This window comes from Giraffa tippelskirchi, chromosome 3 (genome assembly GCF_054371585.1).
Source record: "Giraffa tippelskirchi isolate mGirTip1 chromosome 3, T2T-mGirTip1v1.2.pri, whole genome shotgun sequence".
NCBI classification, from domain to species: Eukaryota; Metazoa; Chordata; class Mammalia; order Artiodactyla; family Giraffidae; genus Giraffa; species Giraffa tippelskirchi.
Window position 1 is genome coordinate 86,587,026 of NC_137277.1, and position 15,610 is coordinate 86,602,635.

At 42.7% G+C, this 15,610-nt stretch overlaps 1 long non-coding RNA gene across 2 annotated transcripts in view; it reads left to right on the forward strand.

Moving 5' to 3' along the window:
• Positions 1–322: 322 nt before the first annotated feature.
• Positions 323–15,610, forward strand: part of LOC145541408 (uncharacterized) — a 29,957-nt gene continuing 14,669 nt past the window's right edge. The window contains exons 1-2 of one of the 2 annotated variants that reach the window (XR_014078984.1): positions 323–452; positions 1,938–2,808. This is a non-coding gene — a long non-coding RNA (uncharacterized LOC145541408). Of the gene's footprint in view, positions 453–1,937; positions 2,809–15,610 lie in introns of those variants that run through there. The other variant, XR_014078985.1, reaches the window with a different exon arrangement.

Here is a 15,610-nt window from a genome sequence, read left to right on the forward strand (position 1 = left end):
CTTTCCTTGGGGACCACTCTTTCGTGCCATCCTAGGGGGCGACAACAAATCGAGGCGCCGACTCCGGGAAGACGGTGGACAGCGGGGACGGCCGGAACTCACAGCCTACCAGAGGGTGGCGCAGGGCAGCTCCGCGGGAGGGCGAGGTGCAGCCCCTGGGATATACTGTCAAATACAAACTTTGCCGGAATTTGGAAACCTCTGCGTCCGCCGCCGCCCCCGGAGGCCCGCGGCCGGGCAGCAGCTGCACCGCGACCCGGAGTCTCCCCCGGCGCGCGAGGCTGAAGCCGGCCGCTCCCGAGCGCCCCTGCCCGGCCCGGGTGCGCATCCGTAGGGCCACAGTGCGACCCAGCGGGCCGCCGGGGAAACTGCGCCCGACGGTCGCCCAGGCAACCGGTGGGGCAAGGACCCGGAGAGTCACCGCCTCCCGCCAGTAACAGTCTCAAGAAAAGGTGATGTGGAAGAATAGTCTCTTTCCTACTTTGTAAACGGAGGGAGGCGATGTGTTTGCCAAGACACTTGCTAAATTCACAGGTCGTTCTTACTGCATTCAGCCTCTGGGTGAAAATCGACTTGCCGGAAAGTTCTGGTTTGAGATGCCTGTGGTATTTTATTCAGAATTCTAGACAACTGGTCATTTATGAAATCCAAGGAAGGAACTATTCATTTTTATCTGAAGACTGACCCTTATGGTCTAGTAAAATCTATGGATAGTAGAACTGATTATATGCTGCTGCTGCTGCTAAGTCGCTTCAGTCGTATCCGACTCTGTGCGACCCCATAGACGGCAGCCCACCAGGCTCTGCTGTCCCTGGGATTCTCCAGGCAAGAATACTGGAGTGGGTTGCCATTTCCTTCTCCAGTGCATGAAAGGGAAAAGTGAAAGTGAAGTCGCTCAGTCGTGTCTGACTCTTAGCGCAGGCTCGACCAAAATGCCACCTCCTTCTTGAAATCCGCCCCTGGGTAAGTAGAAGTGTCCCCTTGTTCACTGTCATGGCCTGTGTGAGGGTCTCTCCTCTGAGAATCACATCTGCACATCATCCTGATTACTGGAGCTACAAGCTCCCTGAGGCTGAGACCATGTCTTCCTCACTGTTAGGAGTAGGGGGAAAGACAAGCCATGCAGACGTTCGGAACAGGAAAGAAAGCAGAAGAAAGAAGCTATGTCACAACAGCAATTTTGTGTCACTTGAATAGTTTATCAAACACCACATTGCTATCCTTGGTTCAGTAGGCCAGCATTCCTCAAAGGTTGCCCCTTGCATATTAGTTTCAGGCCATATTAATGTCATAAAATTTGAGTATCAGGTAATCCTGAATATAGAGCAATCTCACATTTTGCAAGGGAAAAATCTCTCAAAAAAACAAGGTTAAGGTTTTGGGGGCCTTTTGGCCAACTTGAAAATATAAGTATTTCAGCAACAGGTAAGAGAGTTAAATCTCTGTATAGGATTGACTTCATCCCTTTAGTTACATTTTAAAGTTTAATTAACATGTGAAATAGCAGGTTGATATTCCAATATTGCTTTTTTCCTCTTGCTTTTTATGACTCAATTTTATTTAAACTCTCACCTGAGTTTTTCAATATCTCAGTCATCCCAAGAGGCCCTTCTTAAAGCATCTAACACAGTTGGTTTTGTTTGCATGCAGTATTCTTTAAATTCGTGTGTAGTGCTGTTACTGGACATTTTAATCCTAAACCATAATTATATAAATTCAGGTTTTTTTTTCAAATTTGTGTTATAGATTTAGATTTATCTCTTTGACATAATCCCTAACTATATTGCTTTTTAATCATTGCTTTTTACATGCATACCAAATGCTTGCATAGGGAGGTCATACCCTGTATCAGTAAGGGTCTAGCCTCAGAGAACAGAATCTGTTCTGACTAGTTTAAGCAAGAGGAGATTTGTAACAGAGTATCATATAATTTCCAGAATCACTGGAGTGGGGAGTTTGGCAAGAAACAGACTCTAGGCTGAGCTTCCAAAAATAATTCCAAAGCCACACCAGAGGACCAGCCAGAGAACAAGAAGCCACAAGCCAAATCTGGCTCCGCTGCTGCGGCACTCACCGATTTTGTGCCATTCTGCTACGGTCAGAATGCTGCTGGCGGAGGTGAGAGCCTGCTGTTGCATATCACCTCTGCTGACCATCCACAAACCAAAGTGAATGCCTTGTTCCGAAGTCAAGTTTCATGCACGTGAATCTCCTTTTTGGAACCTAAAGTACATCAAAAATGCTCACTGCAGTATCTAAGAAAACTTCTAAGAAGTTTCCAGTTTCTTCAATATAAGAAGACAGATCAGAATAAAATTAGAAAAGATGATGAGCAAGCTAGTCCATAGCATCTGCTTCATACTCTCAAGAATAATTACCAATTTTGTCTTATATTTATTTGCTCCCTTCTTTTTTTAAAAAACTAATTCCATCAGACAACCTTTACCAGCAACTAAAACTAACACTGATTAAAGTTGTCTTAGGATCAAGTTTTCCTCACACAGTATTTTAGTTCTTCAAAAGTGAATGATTGAGAAACTGGCTTGAAATATGAGATCTTGAAAGCCCTTGAATATAAGGAAACTCCATCTTATGTATCTTAAATATCCATCTCCATCTTATATATCCATGAAGGATAATTTGGGAGAAGAAAACCTCACTTCATATTTGGGCATAGACAGTAGTTGTTCCATGAAAAGTTTTTTTTTTTAAAAAAAGAGTTTTATGGGCAAATGGACTACAGGCATACCTCAGAGACATTGTGGGTTTGGTTCCAGACCACCTCAATAAAGCAAATACTGCAATAAATCAAGTCATGTGACTTTTTGGCTTCCCATTGCATATAAAAGTTTTATTTACACTGTGTGCATACTAAGTCACTTCAGTCATGTCCGACTCCTTGTGACCCTATGGACTGTAGCCCACCAGGCTCCTCTGTCCATGGAATTTTCCAGGCAAGAATACTGGAGTGGATCTCCTACTCCAGGAGATCGTCCTGACCCAGGGATTGAACCCGCTTCTCTTAAGTCTCCTGCATCGGCAGGCAGGCAGATTCTTTACCACTAGCGCCACCTGGGAAACCCTGCAATCTATTAAGTGTGCAACAGCATTATGTCTTTAAAAATGTACACACCTTAATTTTTTAAAACTTTATTGCTAAAAAATGTTAACCATCATTTGACAACCCAGGGTTGCCACAAACTTTCAACTTGTTATTTTTTTTAAAGGCAATATCTGCAAAGCACAATAAAATGAAATGTGCCTATGGTTTCTGAGGACTGCCATAACAAATTGCCCCAACTGGGCAGCTTAAAACGACAGAAATATATTCGCACGGAGTTCTGAAGGTCAGGAGTCTGAAATCAAGCTGTCAGCAGGGCTGCTCTTCCTCTGGAGGTTCTAAGGGCAAATCCTTCTGGCCTCCAGTTTCTGGTGGCCGTCAGCATTCTCAGTTCTCCTGGTTCACAGCCACATCCCTCCAAACTCTGCCTCAGTTTTCACATTGTCTCTCTTCTGTACCTGTCTTCTCTTCTGTATGTCTCAAATTCCCCTCTGTTTTTCTTTTATATGGACATATCATTGGATTTAGGACCCACTCCTATAATTCAGAGTGATCTGTTCTTGAGATCCTTAATTTAGTTACAATTGTAAAGGCTCTTTTTCCAAATGAAGTAACATTCACCCTTTCCAGGGATTAATGTGGATGTATCTTTTAAGGGGGCATCATTTGACCCACTATAGTAGATAAATTTAGGAAAGGCTGAACTAAACAAATTAAGCCAATTTTTTTGCTGCAGGATTTTGCAAAGCCTTTAACTCTTTTATGTGCACTGTGAACCTTCTAGAGAGAGACCCACCACACAATGATTCTCAAATGTATTTGAGCATGGAATCCTATTCGCAGAAGTGATGTTCCACAGAACACACTCTAGTGTAGGCTTATAATTTACCTGCTGGGCAAGTTCTTAGAAAGAGTATCAATAAGTATCAGAGAAGCCAAAAATAAGTGACTAAACAGAGGAAGGCTCTCAAGGATTTGGCAAGAGTAACGATTCTAAACTATGACCACACATCACTACTAAAGATCTTCCCAGATTTACAGCCATAAAATGAAATCAAGATTTATCCCCAGTTATTAGACTGCTCCCCACCAGATTCTATTTTGGTCCAGGATGAAGTGCACACTCTCAATCCTTTGCAACCAAATCCTCCATCAATCTTCTTGCCCTATATTAATCCTTGCTCTAGCCAAACTTATCTACACACTGAATTTCCTACTGCCACATTTTTGCCAGGAAACATACCTTCCCTAGTGCCTCACCTGGACACTTCTTTGAGCAAACTCCAAGAGATAATGAAGGACAGAGGAGCCTAGTGTGCCGCAGTCCATGGGGTCACCAAGAGTTGCACGCAACCCTAGCGACTGAACAACAATGCCTCACCTATTATTAGCCTACATTCATTTCTAGTGATGCCTCCTAGAAAAAGCCTCCCTCATCACCCCAGAAAGCAGGGCTCCCTCTCTCTGTCCTGTATCTGGCACAGGACATTTGTCAAGTACCTGGTTTTAGAGTTCTTTGCGTGAAAGCATCATCTCTCACTGGCCAGCACTGGTGAACAAGGATCATAATTCATATCTCTTCCTATCCTCTAAGTGTCCCGGAACTGTGCTTTTCATAGTATAGATGCTCAAAAGAAACATGTTGATTGACTAAAATAATCAAATTCATTTTCTTAGGAACTATGTATGTAGATGTAAAAGTACTGTCCAAATTCCCCAGGCCCACCCCATCTCCAAGAAGAGAGTAGACTGGGGAGCAGAAGCTTGCCCAGGAAAAAGGCTCTTTAGTGTTGAGAGAGTTACCCAATCATCAGCAATGGATGACAGAACCACATGCTGCTGGCATTGAGTACCTAAGTTAGACAGAGTCCTGGGTTCTCTAAATGATTTAAAGCAAAACAACGTATCCAAAAGAATTGAAAGCAGGACTTTCCTGGTGGTCCAGTGGTTAAGAGTCCACCTTGCAGTGCACAAGACACTGGTCGAAGAAATAAGATCCCACATGCCGCCAAACAGCTAAGCCTGTGCACCGCAACTACTGAAGCCTGCATGCCCTGGAGCCCAAGTGCCACAACTAAGACCCAAAACAGCCTAATAGAGATTAACCAGGACCTGTCAAAAGGTTACAGGAGGTTACAGGAGGCAGCATGAAAGAGTTCTTGCTACCCAAACTTGGGACAACCTGAGCAGCAAGTGGAAAAATAGAGTAATGATAATAAGGGGCTATAACACAATGAAATGTTTGTGAAAAATAATAATAACCACCCATGCTCCATAGTGATACTCAAAATAGAGAAGGAGAAACAGATTTTCCTTATAGAAAGAATGATAGGATTAGAAAATGACTAGTTTGCAACCTGTGATGTAACTATCAACTCAGGCAACGGATGCAAAAAATGCAGGGAGACAGTATGCTCACATGGACTCAAAGTACGACTGCACGAAGACTTACTAACTATAAAGGGGGGAAATGCAGACATATGGGGGAACATTTCACTAACTGGTGGATCCCTAACTGAATGACTATACTTAGCAGCATGTTATATGCCTCCCAGTGAGATACAAAAAGAGACACACAATCACACGTATGTAACACTTTTGCCAAAAATGTTTCCCTAAAAGTGATCAAGAGAAAACAATCAGACCAATGCCAACCATGAGACATTCTACAAGGCAACTGGCTTCGTCTCTTCAAAAAACCAGTGTCATCAAAAAGGGAGTGGGCAGTTATTCTGTATGAAATGAGACTGAAGACATAACAATTAAACATAATTCATGAATCTTGATTATTAATAGATCCCAGATTGAAAAAATTAGTCATAGAAAGACATTTGAGGGAATTCTCTGGCGGTCTAGTCCAGATTCAGTCCCTGGTCAGGGAGCTAAGATCCTGCCAGCCTTGCAGCGCAGCCAAAAATGTTTTTAAATGATTAAAAAATTATAAAGTCATTTAGGGAGAAACTGAATACAAATTATGCATCAGAATTATTGCTAATTTTCTCAGGTATGATTGTGGTATTTTGTTTATGTAAGGGAAACAGCATTATTCTCAAGAAATGCATGCTAAAGTGATACAATATTTCCAACTTTCAAATATTAACAACTGGTAAATCTAGGTGAATAATGTACAGATGTTAATTTGATTATCTTTTCACCTTTCCTATAGATTTGAGATTTTTCAACTAAAATGTTGAGGGCAGAGACTTGAACATGGCCTCAATGTGTGTGTGTGTGTGTGTGTGTGTGTGTGTGTTTAATTCCTTCATGATCCTGAACGGTAAAGCATTCCCCATGTCTTTGTAAATTATCTTTTGTTTCAAAGGCCTTCTACTCCAACCCTCTTGACGCACTTGAAGCTGAACACACACCTGTTTCAAGCAAAGCACGGTTCCCTCTGCCCAGAAGAGTGCCAATGCTCCCTCTGCACAGCTGTCATCACTGGGAGCATTTTTCTGCTTCAGAACCTCACGTGTTTGTCATTTTCTCATGGATGTGTGCAGCTTTAGGAATCTGTCATTGTCTCTCTGTGACTTAAAGATGAATCATTCTCCCAGTCTCTACAAGAAAAGATACAATAAGACTTCCCTATTGCCCCGAAGCAAGAAGGGGCCATGACCACAGTCCTCTGTTCAGATCACTAGTGGATTCCAACAAGTGGTTTCCAGAGTTTATAATGGGTTCCGAGGTATACTGGGAACACCACTGGGCTAAAAATTGGGAATCTCCCTGAGAAAGTCATTTCACCTCTCAGGGCTTCCATTTCTTCATTAGTTTAAGGGGGGTGATTGGAATGAATATTTTTAAAGTTCTCTTCAAGCTCTCACAGCTTATCATTCACGTCTCTGCTTCCTGGAATAGACATATCAATCACCTTGGCCCAGAAGGCAAAGCTAGGGCTAAGTCTCCTCCTTGCTCTTGGCTGCTGTCATGGTGAAGGAGCACCCTCAGTTCTTCTGCAAACAGAAACGTTTTCACTGCAACATGATTTACAATAACCAGGACATGGAAGCAACCTAAATGTCATCAACAGAGGAATGGATAAAGACAATGTGGTATACATATACAATAGAATATTACTCAGCCATAAAAAAGAACGAAATAATGCCATTTGTAGCAATATGGACAGACCTAGAGATTGTCGTATTGAGTAAGTAAGACAAAGACAAATATCATATAATATCACTTATATGTGGAAACTAAAAAAAAGCTACAAATGAAGTTATCTACAAACCAGAAATAGAATTATAGACATAGAAAACAAACTTATGGTTACTAGGGGGTAAAGGGAGAGAGGTCATAAATTGGGAGACTGGGATTGACATATACACACTACTATAAATAAAATAGATAACTAATAAAGACCTACTTACAGTTCAGGGAACTCTACTCAATATTCTGGAATGACCTATATGGGAAAAGAGTAAAAAAGAGTGGATATATGTATATATATAATTGATCCACTCTGTTGTACACCTGAAGCTAACACAACAATGTAAATAAACTATACACCAATAAAGGAAAAAAAAAACTAACTTACCTCCACACCTGGCCTATATTTACTTTCCTTCTGGAAACAAATGTGTGAGATGGCAACTTGTGAAGCCTCAGAAAGAAATTAATTCCATATGGACTTAGCATGCTATATAAAGAGAGCATCAAAGGAGGACACTCTGTGTGGAATATGGTAATCTGCTTCCTTTATTCTCTAAAGCTGGATATTGTCTGTTAGCGATAGGCCCCCTTGGAAACTTCTGACAGAGCCAAAGGATAGAAGATGATGGAAGATCTGGGCAGACACTGCAAAGGAAATCAGTAAACTTTCATCCAGGGTGTGACCAGGGCAGATGAAGAAGATGAAAAGTGTAAGAGATTGGAGAAGAAATGAAGAAGAAAATACGTTTAAAAAAAAAAGATACTGGAGACTGATTCTTTTTCCACATTCAGTTCACTACCCTATACTTCAATGGTGTTTTCTACCCTGTTCATTTTTACAATAAATAATGATGAGAAAATATTTAAACAGCACCCTTCCCTGGTTAACCATCCAAGTCAAGCGGCAGTCCACAAAACTGTGATAGTTTCCAGATTGGAGAAGCCACCACATTATTATGATTAGCTAGTAGAGTTCAGATATGGCTACCGTGAAACCCAGAGATGGACCGCCCTACGTCTCAAGGATGCAGGCCAAATCAGCCTCTCCTATCTTTCATGTGACATATGCAAGAATCCTTTTTTTTTTTTTTTGGTGCCACTCTGTGAGGCTTGCAGGATCTTAGTTCCCCAACAAGGGATTGAACCTGTAAGTCCCAACCACTGGACCACCAAGGAATTCCTGAAAGAATACATTTAAACAAAACAAAAGAGAAAAGATTTCCTTTTAAAAGAAAGAATCCGGTACTCAGGGAGCTCTGAATACCACAACTGAGAGCTGAGTGATTTATGGTGCCCTGTGTGTATATATCCTTAGTTAAATAAGATTTATCATCTGTCGATTATTTAACAAATTTGCTATAGTCAGTGTATTTGTAGTAAAAAAAAAAAAAAGTTTGGGGTACTTCAGAGATCTAACAGAGGAGTGTCAGGGAGATCTCTCACAGAAGTCAGAGAAAGGCCATGTCTCTTGATCTTTACTCCAAGATGAATTTATGTAAATAATTTGTTTATTCTTTTATCAATATCTCTTTCCTTCAAACATAAATTCCATAAAGATATCTGTGTTTTTCACCACTGAATCCCCAACCCATAGCATATATTGAAAAGCATTAAGGAAGATAGAAATGTACCACTTGTAATAAGAGGGAAAATGTGATATGGTTCTCTATTCACATTTTTACTCTCAGGAGATTTTTGTTTGTTTGTTTCTTTTATATAGATCCCAGAACACATTTCTCAGTAAGCTTATTCCTGGGTATTGTGTGAGTTTTGTTTTTAAAAACTCAATCTCTCTCTTTCTCTCATTATATTTTAAAGCCCATCCATGCTGGCATGTGAAAAAACTTTTGATTTGAGTAAATCTATTGTGCTTGCAGCCAGCACACTAAATTTTCTTATTAAACCCATTAGTTGGGGGTTCCTTTTGTTTGATTCTCTAAGTAGACCAGGTATAAAATCATATCATTTGCAAATAATGAAATTTTGTCTTTTCCTTTCCAACAATCTACGTCTTGTTTCTGTTTCATCTTTAATTGCACTAGTGACAAACTGGGAAAGACATCAAATGATAATGGTAATGATGGCTGTTCCTGTAATCTATTCATGGTTCTAATGAGAAGGCCTCTGGTGTTTCCTCATTCTGATTTTCACATCTGGAGCCTAGCAACCTCTCATGTGCTCACTTCCTTTCATTTTATTCTTATTACAGACCACTTAAAATAATCCTAATGTAATAATATAAGTCTTAATAACACCAGGGTAGTTAGCTCTCAAAGAAGTTTCCTTTCTGTTCCTAAACCACAATGTGAAAGCATCCCTTTGCCTCTGTTGAATACACACACACACACACCCCAGATGTAGCACACCCAAGCTACGCCCCTCCTGGGATTGAGAGGCTGTGGAGGGTGGTGGGACAACTCTCAGGCCTCAAGGGCTCCAGCACATCCACAGCACTTGTGGCTAAGAAAGTTCCTGCAGCTCTAAGAACATCAAAAGCTGGCACCCTTGTCATAAACACATGTATTCCCATGGTGAGTCCTGACAGCAGCATACGAATAAGCAGATAGTAACTGTGTGTATGTCCTAATAACCACAAAACATGAACAACATATTGAAACGATATAAAAAGAATTACTCTGCTCCTGCCCCAGACAATGACTCTGGTGGACTCTGGCTCTTTCCTTGGTCTACCCACCCACCCATGCTTGAGCCAATTCTTTTGTTCCATCCCCTCTACCTAACTGAAAGCAGGCTGAAACTGTAAACTACCATGGAGCTCATGGAGAGACTCTGCCCTTCTCTGGCCTCAGACCTTCACCTCCTGCACACCTCCCCTCCTTTTCAGAACCAAGCTCGGCCACTAGCTGCCTCCAGGTGATGAAGACCATGGTCACGAATACAGGGCAACACACCATCAGGTGCAATGGTACCAGGACCCAAATGTATAGACCTGATGCACCACCTTGGCAAGGAGGTCTTCTCCAGGGAACCCCATCCTCCCCAGCCCGCTGTCCAAGCTTTACTGCTGTCAGAGCAGCCAAGGGGAAGCTTGGTGTCATCTCCACTCTCCTAGGCATTCAAGACTATTCCCAAGACTTCTCTTGGGTTTTCCCAACCATGGCAGCAGGAGCATCATGATGGGGAGGAGACCCGGGAGGCAGATGACAACAGCAGTTACATTTCCCCATCAGCCAGCCTTTGGCACTGGCTACCGTCACCAACACTCTCAAGTTATGTTCAAAGAACTCAGAATCTTCCTTCTCCCATTTTATCCTCTTGCAGAGCTACAGGGACCCTGGTCTAGTAGAAGAGACAAGAATATATATGTGTGTCCATGCTGCTGTTCATGGATTGGGGCGGCGGTGGGGACTGCCTTTGTCCCCACCCCCAGCTTCTTCCCTCCACCTCTCACCCCCTCGAGAAGTGAAGTGAAGTGAAAGTCGCTCAGTCATGTCTGACGCTTTGTGATCCCATGGACTATAAAGTCTTAGAATTCTCCAGGCCAGGATACTGGAGTGGGGAGCCTTTCCCTTCTCCAGGGGATCTTCCCAACCCAGGGATCGAACCCAGGTCTCCCGCATTGCAGGGGGATTCTTTACCAACTTAGCTGTGAGGGAAACCCCTCTGCCCCCCGCATCGAGAAGTCTGCAGCAAATGTGCTGACCTGAGCTATATCCATGAACCAACCCTAATCCCAACTTTTCTAATGCTTGTCCCCAATGCTATATTTCATTCATTCATTCATTCATGTTTAGCTTCATTCCAGTCACCAGCCCTGACCAGCGCCCACCCCTAAGGCCCAGTGTAGCAATCCAAGCCCTGGTATTATACTGATAATTCATCATTGCTAATGCTTACAAGCTAACGCTTGTAAACAAGTACATGTATACACACACACACACACACACACACACGTGTATATAACCTTTACAGCAAACCACTGAAGTAGGTACTATTATTACTCCCATTTTACAGATGACAAAACTGAGACTCCACGGGATTAGATGATTTGCCCAAGGTCGCACAGCTTGTAAATAGCAGAGCTGAGATTTGCACCCAAGGTCTTTAGTCCTAACCTCTGATCTCACACCAACACTGGAAATTTTACCCCAATCCAGCCACAGCCCCACCGTCAGACTCTCCAACTCTGATGGCAGTCTGTGCTCCTTGATAATGCAGCTGAGCCCACACCTAACGTCAGGAGGAAGAGTCTGCCCACCTACCCCATCAGGTGCTCACCTGACACAACCCTACCCCTCCCACAGACAACAGAACCCAAGTCAGTGAGAGGTCAGTGCTGAGCCAGGCCAAGGGGGTCCTAGGAAGCTCATGGAAGTCCTAGGGAGCTTCCCAGCTGCTGACTAAAATGAGCTCCAGACACTCAGGATGCAGCCACGGCACCACAGGCCTACCTTATCAAAACCATTTCTGTGAGATCCAAGCAGTGGGCAGCGGAAGAAGGCAGCTGTGGGAAGAACAGAAGGCCTGAGGGTGAGAGAATCCACAGAAAAGAGGCCTGGACAGAGACCTTCACCTCCCTTGCAAGAAACAGCCATGGAAACTGCCTACTGCCATTCTAGCAGAACCCTGGGTGTTGACTTCTCTGAGCTGTGTGCCAGCAACTCCAGGCTGCTATTATGCAGCTTTCCGGACCAAGCTGCACTCTCCCACTTGATGTAACTTTCCCAACAAACACGCCTAGGTTTACTCTCAAATTGATTCAGCATCTCTCAGCTCCATCTGTCCCAAGTCCCCCATCCCCATGCTTCTAGCACTTCTTAAGGCATCCATCACTGTGGATTATTATTTACAGTCAGATGTACAATTTGTTCAGAATTTACAGGCAAACTCATTTAGTTCTTACATTCATGAGTCACTTAGTGTTTTGAGATAGGCATCATGCCCGTTTTACCAATGGGGAAACTAAACCCTAAACTCAATTGCCCCAGGGCAGGCAATTGACATAACACTTTACGAGGGTCAGTATAAGACAAATAATTACATATTGCTTTTACTGAGATTAAGATAGTATCTTTTACTGAGAACGAGATAACTTTGTTTTAGGAAATGCTGGGCAGGAAAAACAAAAATGACCCACTGGTTTCTCTGGCCTTTGAGTCACCAGTTTAACATTCTGAGTTAACTAACTCAAATCAGCCTGCCTATGGGGACCCTTGCTCTTAACGCCTAGGCTATCCCAGCTCTGTTATTCCCTTTGTTCCTACTCATTCCACCAGTGCTAAACAGAGTTGTGTAAGAAAGGAAGAAAAGAACCAGTACTGAAGAATTCCCAGTACAACACAGAGGGAAGTTCCCACCAACCTGCACCACAATACCAATAACTCAGATACAAGACAGAACCCATAATATTAAATTTATGCACGGTGTAGGGAAAGAACTCTACTGAACTCTTTAAATCCCAACATAGAACATTTCCAAAGAGAAGCAAAATTTGTTCCAAAACTAAGAGGGAAAAAAAAGATGCCATAAGAGTCATCTTGCGTCTATTTCATTATCTCGTTAAGACAATACTTTCCAGTCACAGTGAGTGAACAGGTCGAGGGGGTGGGGGGAATATAACAGCAAAGAGCATATGAAACACAATCTAGATAACTTGGTTCTAAGCTGGGGGGATCATGGTGTCTTTAGTGGCCGTCAAAGGTCTTGGCACATCTTGGAAGCTCCTTCAAAAATGTGTGTGTGTGTGTGTGTGTGTTTGGAAAGAAGCTTCATAGCTATCATCAAGAGGCCCACTTATTGGGGAAAAAACCACTAAGAACTACTAACTTGGGCTTCCCAGGTAGCGCTAGTGATAAAGAACCCACCCGCAGGAGACCTAAGAGATGCAGGTTCAATCCCTGGGTGGGAAGATCCCCGGTAGGGAGGCATGGCAACCCACTCCAGTATTCTTGCCTGGAGAATCCCAGGGACAGAGGAGCCTGGTGAGCTACAGTCCATAGAGACACAAAGAGTCGGACATGACTGAGGTGACTTAGTACGCACACACACTACTAACTTATAGTAAAAATTATATTTTCTATAATCCAGCAGTATTTTCTAAAACCCAATTGCCCCTCCCTCCTGAAGCAGTGACCTCTCCCTCAGTGGCATCTTAGAGGAGCTGGGGGCACCAGGAATTCAGTGACACCAGGTTTGGCAGCCACCTTATCAGCCTTTCCTATCATTCCTGTGCCCTGCCTTAGTCTCCCCTGCAATGAAGCCCATAGCACCCTAATTAAGCCAAACTGGGAACGTTCAAAAGTGCTAAACAGGATATAGCATGGAGAGTAAACACCCAGTCCCCAGGAGAACACAGCTCAAGTCGCCTGCAGAATGGCTCAGGGAAGCCTGGATGACTGCAATCAGTCAAGGAAGCAGATGAGGTTTTGGAAGGTTAGGGAGGAAGAGCATATTACATGGGCTGGGCTTGCAGGTGTAACAAGCACAGATCAGAGGCAGGAACAGATTAAAGCAACAGAGAGGCTAGGAAGGAACAGATGGTCTGGTCCAGGGCCAGGGAGGAAATGAAAGGCAAGATGAAGGCCATATCATTAAGCATCACTGAGAGATGAAGCTTGAACTTTTGCATGGAAGATGTCAGAGACTGGGCAGATTTCAATGGGGAAATAGACTACGTGACTATGTTCTACAGAGGAAAAGATAGAGAAGTGGGGTCTAAATGAATAGAAGACAGAAGAAAGATACCACTGCAGAGAAGAGAAATAGGCCAGTACATGGAGTGTCAGGTATTAATTTTGAGGGCACATGGTAGATGAATGGACAAGTCAGCAAGAGGCATATAGGGCCAGATGCAGGTGTGGATAAGTGGGGAGCCTCAGGTCAAAGGAAATGGAGGGGTCCTCCCCTTCCTTTCCTTACCACAGACTTCTGCAGGTGACAGGCCTCCCACCACATGCCTGTAGCCTGCCTGCATGGAGGTCTGCCCTCAGCTCTAGAAACTGGCTATTAATGTAGAATTATTGTAAGTGCTTGTGATGGTCTCAACGTCCATCTCTGCCTATACCTCATCAGAGCAACCTTTTTCCCAATTGAGTAACAAGGATTAAAGAAAAATATAAATTACAGCACAAGAAAGTCAGAAAATAACCAATAGTCTCCAAGTCATTCCAGAACAAGTCTTATACCCTGAACCTGGTATGCATTCTTTTCCTTGATTTGTTGTTATTGTAGGAAATGGTGAAATTCTCAACATCCTAACGACTATTAGAAAATGACTGGTTAAATAAATTAGAATTTATTTATAGTCTGGAATACCATGTACTACTTTAAAGAATAAACTGCATCCAGATCCAGATGTACTCACATGAAAAACAGCCAAGATTCCTTTTTGGATTGAAAAAAAAAAAAAGTTGGAGATCATATGTATAATATGATCCCACCCAATAAAGAAAATTATACAAATAAATATATATTGTATGAATGGGCTTGATATTCATTCATTCAGGAAATATTTATTGAGCGTCTTCTGTGTACCAGGCACTACACAAAAATCTCTGCCTATATAGAACTTACATTCCAGTGGGGAAGATGGATAAAAAATTAGAAAAAAAGCAAAAGGTATTTGTACAAAGGGCTAAGGAATTAAAAAAATCAGGGAAGGGGGATAGAAGTGTCTCGTCTAGACCACTAGGAAGCAGATTTGAGTAAAACATGGAGGGAAGTGAGGGAGATTGTCAGGCCGCTGTCCCGAGGAGGAGCCTGGGAATTAACCAGAAGCAGAAGCTCTGAGGCAGGAGCATGCCTGGAGGGTTCCAGCCTCTGGGGAAGGAGGGACTGAGCAAGCAGGAGCACAGTCAGGGGCAACAGGGCCTTGTAGACATTGTGAGGACACTGCTTTCACCCTTAGTGAGATGGGGTGTGTATGTTAGTCACTAAGTCATGTTCGACTCTTTGCAACCCCATGGACTGTAGCTCACAAGTCTCCTCTGTCCATGGATTTCTCCAGGCAAGAATACCAGAGTGGGTTGCCATTTTCTTCTCCAGAGGATCTTCCCAACCCAGGGATTAAACCTGGGTCTCCTGCATTGCAGGTGGATTCTTCACCACTGAAAAGCATATTAGGAAAAAGAAATTAATATCGGTTAAGTGAGAAATGGGATTAGTAAGAGGTGTGGAAAAAATCTTTTTAATCTTCACACTATACATTTTTATACAGGTTTTAAATTTTTTTGAGTTTCTATGCCTCTTGTTATTAATTTTTAAACCAGTTCAAACTCAACATTTCTACTTTTAATGGTAAAAATCATCATTCTAATAAATATATAAATTCAATTAATTTGCTACTTTTGTAATGGTCTGTGTTTTCTTTTTTTTGTTGTTCATTTATTTTATTTGGTTGCACTGAGTCTTGGTTACAGCATGTGGGCTCTAGTTTCC